Source organism: Euprymna scolopes, chromosome 16 (assembly GCF_053919585.1).
Source record: "Euprymna scolopes isolate OS-2025 chromosome 16, ASM5391958v1, whole genome shotgun sequence".
Lineage (NCBI taxonomy): Eukaryota > Metazoa > Mollusca > Cephalopoda > Sepiida > Sepiolidae > Euprymna > Euprymna scolopes.
In genome coordinates, this window is record NC_136497.1 from 86,750,547 (window position 1) to 86,758,386 (window position 7,840).

The following is a 7,840-nucleotide window of genomic DNA, read 5'->3' on the forward strand; positions in this document are numbered from 1 at the left end:
CAGCTCTGGAGACCGTTTTTGTAGAACACCCCAGGTTGGTCCTCCAACCACGACGTGACTTCAGGTTGCATCATCTGGGAAACGCTTCCTTTCAAAAACAACTTCATGACTGGGAAGAGGTGAAAGTTAGAGGGTGCAAGGTCAGGAGAATAGGGAGGATGGGGGTGGATTTCATAACCACACGCCCGTGCTTCTGATCTGGCGACATGCGAGTTGTTGACCGGAGCGTTGTTCTGCAGGAGGAGGGTAACTTTGCTGATCTTGCCCCGCCTATTGAATTTGATAGCTTCCCTTAATTTCCTCAAAAGTGAAGCATAATAGGCTCCTGTCATTGTGGTACCCTTTGTCAGGACATCTGTCATCACTACTCCGTCCGTGTCTCAGAAGACTGTGAGCATGACCTTGCCAGCGGATGGCTGCACCCTTGCCTCCTTTGAAGGTGGTGAGTCCAAGTGCTTCGACTGCATTGGCTGAGCTTTGGTCTCTGGATCATAGTGATGGACCCAGATTCACTCCTGGTAATCAGTTTTAAAAACTTTGACTCATCTTCTTGACACATCTCCAAATTAATCCTCGAGCACCCGATGTATTCTCGCTTCTGGAATGGTGTGAGCAACCTGGGAATCCATCCGGCAGGCACCTTATGCATATGCAAATGGTCATGAATGATAGTTTTCACAGATCCTGTAATAATCTTGACATCTTTGCTATTTGCCGAATAGTAATGCTCCGATCTTCCAAAATGGCAGCCTCAACTTGACGGGCAGATGCTTAATCAATGGCAGAAGGGGGGCGACCAGGTCTGGGAGCATTTTCCACAGACTTGCGGCCATGTTTAAATTCACGATGCCAGCGTTTTACAAGGTCATATGATGGGGCATTATTATTATACGTTTTTTTCATTTCATCAAAAGTCTCCTGTGGTGTGCGTCCTTTCAACTAAAAAAAAATGGATCACTACTCGGAATTCAACAGGCTCCATTTCACACCTGACTCAGTTCAAACACCTGTAAAACATAAACCACAATTAGTTCAGAGCTGTTATTTGCCACATAACCCGTAGAGATATAAATTATTGCACATGCAAAAGTTCAGCTAGATAACACAACTAGAGGTGGGTCAGCGACATTACTTATTGCACGCCCCTCGTGTGTGTATATATATATATATATATATATATATATATATATATATATATATATAACTACTTCATTTACAATGTCCGCTTTCTTTGAGTTCCCAGTATTTATTCGCTAGTGTTGTTTTTATACGGTGTGTTTTATTGTTGAATGTACTTTTGTGGTCATAGTATCGGGTTTTGAAATCTAAGGAAGTCATACTTACGTAATATTTCTTGTTAATCGGGTTTTCATTCGCAAATATTGTTGCCTGATAAACTACGCTTTTAGTTAGACATTTATTTTGAACTGGGCAAAGTGTGCGGTGTCTACAGTTGCATTTATCTTGTACTTTATTAGCATTTAAATTTATAGTATGGCTGTTCTTGTCCGGGGTTGGTTTATTATTATTATTATTATTATTATTATTATTATTATTATTATTATTATTATTATTATTATTATTATTATTATTATTATTATTATTATTTCTGCTAGTGTTAGCTTTACTTTTGTCATAGTGTTTACTTTTTTATTGTTTATTTTTTTGTTGTTTACATTGTTTTTATTTAGTATTTTGTTATTATGTGCTTTAATTATTATCTCTAAATTTTCGCAACAACTCTAGGATAACTTTAAGGTATTTTTATTGAAGACTTTGTGTAAGGGGTTGATTGCGGGAAAGTGTTTTTCAATAAGATCTATAAATTTCTTGCCAAGTTTTGTTTTTAACATTTGATTTATGGGGCCGTATACCAAATTATAGTCCTTTTTCTTCTATTTTTAATTTTATTATAGTTATTGGTGTTTTGTTGCTTATATTTGATATCGATATTTTTGTATCCACTATTTTTTAGGGCTGTTTCGTAGATATTGGTTAACCTGTTAAATGTATTTTCATCGCTTGAGTTATTACTGGGTCTACTTACGATCGAGTTAGGAATGTGTTTTATAATTTATGGTGGGTGATTGGACTTAGGGTTTACGTAAATTGGAGTAGCGTTTTCTTTTAAGTAGGGTTCATATGTGTTTTTATCTAAGCTTAAGTTGACGTCCAGGAAGTTTGTTCTTTCTATGTTAGCTGGTACGTCTGCTTTTAGGCCTAATTTTTTTCATTTTTTTTTGTGTATGATTTTCTTAATGTTTTCTCCCTTGACTTTGTTGAAGGTTTTATTATAGCTAGTCCGTCATCTCTATATAGGTTGATATCCGTAGCATCGAATATGCTTGTGAGGGTATATATAATGAATAATCTCACAAGATCTGATGCATCTGCAGAATCCCTGGCACGCATCGCCAAATCAAACGAATTTTTCATTCTAGTTTTTATCCATTGGTTATTGTTATTTATTAGAACTGATTTTCTACATTTTTTAATGATGTTGATTTCTTCCGAGGATATATCAGTGTATGCCTCGGCAAATTCTAGGGCAATGTTAAAAAGTTCTTCGGATATCGAGGGATAAAAGTCTATGATGTTAAACTGTATAAACGTACATTTATCTTTGTTTTCTATATTTTTAAACCAGGTGATTGCTTTGGTAGTATTTGCCCACTGGTTTAATTCTAGGTCTTGTTTGATTTATTTGTTTACTCTAGAAAGTATTGTTTTGCTAATTCCACCTATTTCTGGTTTAGTTAGGATTATCAGGCGGGTGCTGGGATTATTATTAAAGTCCCATTTGTGGTCTTTAAGCAGAATGTATGCCTCTCTAGATTTCAGTTTGCCAACTTTATCGCTAATTTTTAATTCATCGGTAATTTGTTTACTTTCAGTATGTATTATATCTATGTAGTCGCATTCGTTTGTGTCTAGTTTTGTGTAGTTTTTTGTAATGTTTTCTGTGATTAGTTTGTCATATTCTTGCTTATCTATTTTATAAAGGTTTCTAGTTTTATCTGCTTTTACAAAGATTTTATAAGAGTTGTTTATGTTTCTAACGATTTTGTGTAGTTTCCATTGGAAATTGTTAGTTTGATTGTGGAATTCTAAGTTTTGATTACGTTTAAAAGGTCATTTTCAAAGTTTATCAAAAGGTCTACTGTTTTCGCATTTTTAAGGGTTTTAAAACCATAGGATTCTTTTTTGTTTACGTTTTCATTTTTAAGGAAGAAATTTGCTCGCCATCGCATTCGGCGTATTAGTTCATCTGGCTCAATTTAATAATATAGCTATGCTTGCTGGGTGTGTTGATGTTTTTTTAGCGATGTTTCGAAATTAATCTTTCCATATCTATTTTTAATGTGGTGAAATAAATTCTTTTGAGAGTGCTCGACTCTATCAGGAGCTAAGTTTAACTACTTCATTTACTCACATAAAATTGATATACGAAAGTATAGACTTATGTGTAAACTTTAAGTATTTACTTCAAAAGTGCTCAATATTTAGGTAGAGCTAGTTAGTCATTTATAAAATATATATGGCGATTAAGCTACACAGAATATTCGGCGTTTCATCCATTCTAGGATTCCTCAGGCTTCTACGCGAATTCTGTGGTTGTTTATCGTTTTTATATGGTCCTTTTCTATTGAGGATTTAGTTAGCCAATCAGTTTCTAGTATCCACCGCGCAACTTCCTATCAGCCAATGGGCATGCATTTTATCGGACAAACGAGCTGTTATAAAACTAGGTCAGTGGATTTTATTGTTAGTTTATATATAAATATATATCTGTGTACATACATATATGCACATATATATACATATATATACATACGTATATGTGTGATCGTTTATGTATATTCATGTTTATTTAATTTATTTATTTGTTTATTTTCTATTGTTTTTGTTAGTTTTAAAACTATTGTGTATCGCTATCCTAGAGTAAATTTTATTTTTTGAACACAGTTATTGGCTATTTCACATCTCCAGTTTAATAGATGTTGGGGTTCTTTAATACAGGATAGCAACTTTTTCATGAAGGCATAATCTACATGGGTCGTCTAGATACTTACACGTGGTAGCTTGTTTTATTATTTTCCTTTCGACTACCGCTTTCTTTGAGTTCCCAGTATTTATTCGCTAGTTTACAAATTTATTGTTTTCTGTATAGAGCAACGCTAATCGGTTATATGTTTAATTTTTATTCGGCACGATTGTAATCCGTAGAGAGCGGCAACAATCGGTTAATATGTTTAATTTTGCTGTTTTCTTTTTGCGACGTCAAACGGTTAATAGGTTTAATTTGTTTTTTTTTTCAGCACAATTGTAATTTTAGAGTGCGACGGCAATCGGTTAACATGTTTAATTTTCTTGTTGTTTTTTAGCCACGCCAATAGTTAATATGTTTAATTTAGTTTGTCTTTTTCACCACGATTATAATCTGTAGAGTGCGACGAAAATCTGTTAATATGTTTAGTTTTTTTTGTTTTTAGAGACGCCAATCGGTTACGATTGTAATATGAACGAGCGACGACAATCGGTTAGTATGTTTAATATTGTTGTTTTTTTTTTCAACCCGGTTTATTCTGTAGAACGCTACGACAATCGCTTATTATGTTTAGTTTTGTTGTTTTTTGCGAGGCCAATCGAATGATATGTGAATTCTTTTTTTTTTTTTGCGCCATTGTAATATTTTGCGAGCGACGACATACGGTTTATACGTTTAATTTAGTTAGTTTTTTTAGCACGATTTTTTTCTGTAGAGAGCAACGCCATTTTCTATAATTTCTGGAGCCTTCGTTTATTTATTATAGAGATGGATTCCGGAATTTGTTAATAGTCAGGTATCAGCCAATCAAAATGGACAGAATTTGAGAAAAGAGGGTTTATTATTTTTGATTCTGGAAGTGAAAAGAATATAATACTATATATAGACGTAATAACAAGTTACGATGCGTGAAATATAAGTAATGTAGGAAAATGTTAAATTGGTCCCAGTGTCAATTGATAGCAGTGGAGGAGAAAATATTTAAAAAAAAATGGGACTCTTTCCTCTATAAATGGTTCGATTGTGGTTGTGTTTCTCCTAGGATGCAATGTAGCATTTTATTATAGCGACTTAATGTGTTTAAAATTGTGTTAAAATTAATACAAGATAGTAGCTAATAGCCTAGATGTAATGAATTAGTATGTGGAATCTGTTATTGCAAACCTAAGATACTTTGGTCCAGAAGGACAGTTTTGTTGTGAATATATTATATAGGAGAAAACTACAAGAAAGACAAATAAATATAAGTTATTTCGTATTACAAAATGGATTTTAACCTTTTCATGTTCTGTGTATGTATCAGTGCCAACTCACTAATTTGATTAAAAATTTATTAAGAAACACCCAAACTCATCGGCTTCTTATTTTTCTTACTGTAAATATAGATTCAAACTTAGGTTGTGTTTAAAATAAACCAGTACTTTTTATTAAGATTTTCAAAGATGAACACCCCTCACGAATCGAGTTCTCTCCTATTACTTTTTCTGAAGAAATGACAAACATATCAATAATTGTCAGTTATCGGCTTAATTCCTAGATAATCGTGAACATAAATTTCACGATTAATCTCTACAAACAAATCTTTACTTACACTATGTTCTATCAAATCAAACAAATATTTATTTCTACCACGTGTTTCTGTAAATGTGAAACGGTGACTAAAATAATAGATTTCAGAATAGAATGATTTATGTGTCATGAGATAGGATCGAAACCGTAACCGAACTGAAATATCTTCATACTAAGGTTGAAATGTTACCGTGTAAGCCAACGTCAATATGCCAACGAAACGGTAACAATAAACTAACATTTACGTACACTTTTTCCGCATGCATCGAAAACATTTGAAGTCGGTTTACGAATTACAAGTTCTGATTATTTTCTATGGTGATCATTTTTAACAACTATTTAAATCGCCTAAAAGCCCATAAAAAAACTGCCCCCTTCCCAAATTAAATTATATAAGACGCATGGCGCCGCTGTAACTTTTCGTTTGAAAATTTGAAAGATCGGTTGGAGACAGGCAGACAGCCATAGTGAGTTTTATAAATGAGATATTGAAACATGTATGATTCTGCTCAGGCCTTTTAATCTGTCAACTCAATCTATATGTTTTTAGGATTAATTAAATGGATGCGTGCACTTACACGTTTAAACAAACAGATAGATCCGCAGTTGTGCAAATGCGAACATAAAACCCACATTTGCACACGAAAAGCGTACGCACTTATATTCACATGACATCCTTTCCCGGATCGCTTATCATATACTGAAAAGTGTCAACTTACATTTTGTTTAATGTTTCTTCCTTCCTTATGTTCCAAGAGTATTAGCGCCTTTGCGTCTGATCAGAAGGAAGTAGATAAAAGTACAAGTATAAATGACTCACACGCATAAAAACGCCGGTTGTCATTAAGCTAAGTCATCTTATGTCAGGAAGCAGCCGCGAGTGTCTGCCATTAGCTCACATCGTAAAACAAATAAAAAAAATGGCGGAAATGGAATGATTTCAGAGAGATGATAATTGAATTATTAAATATTCACATACGAACGAACACAAACATCATTATCGAACGACGCGCACTTCCCTCGTGTTTCTTATTATGGATTATTTAAATTCGTGTGTAAGAAACATTTCCTTAATAATTAATATTCAAATTAATATGGCTTGCCATTACATACAATACATAGAAAGTTAATTGTAGATTTGATTTGTCAGGCGAATCGGTTTATTATGATTGACGAGATGTGCTCTCAGGATTAGCTCGAATCATAACGAGATTTGCAAATACAATTGTTTAATTATCGACTGTATTGCGATATAGCTTAGTTATTAAGCTGTTTTTATATACTTATATAGATGCTTATTTTATATACTTATATAGATGCGTTGATTGAGACCATTTGTGTTGATAATCCAGTCAAAATAAATTCTTAGTTAGTTTCTGAAATTTAAAGATGAAGGTTGGTTATTCTTATTATTTGGATTATTCAAACTCCTGTTCTCATTTATAGTGTCACATTAAAAACGTTACGGTCAGTGTAATCTTCGACATTCTCCAGATATATCTTGTCGAACTCAAGAATGTTTCTGCCTAACTTGAAAATTTGGACAGAATTTTGAACGGAAACTTTTATTTATTTCCCTAGACTAATATACTCTCGTTACGTCATCCATGACTAAATAAATGTAATTCGCAATTGTATTTTTCAATTTCCAACACGAACTATGAACCTTCAACTTTTAGGAGAATATAACTTTAACAATTGATTTTACAAAGTTCTCTAAACACTGTCTCACGGGTCCTTGCGGATAAATTCCAGAGTCTGAGAGAAAGGGTCCTGAGTTCGATAAGATACACGTGAAGATATATCTGGCGATTACATCAATGGAAACGTTCTGAAAATGACACTCAAAATGAGATCAGTATCCAAACCATTCAAATAATACGAACAATCTTCTCTATCATGTATGGGATGCCATAATTAGGTTGTACGAATACTTTTTGTAAATTAAGATTGTAAACATCCCTCTCCATTCAGGCATATTAGCCCACCTGCGTAAAAATATCAGTGAAAATGATAACACCTGGTCAAACTGGCGCATTTCAAACTATAAAACAAAGTTACTTCTATTATTGCAAAAACATATGAATGTTCAATTTTATTTATATCTTGTTAGCTTCCTTTCCTAGTATGCGAACTTTACGTGATTTCTCAAGAGGGAGGACTTACCGTCTCAAAATTAAAGCCCTTGTAAAAAGGACTAAATCAAAACACGACTTTTAGAAG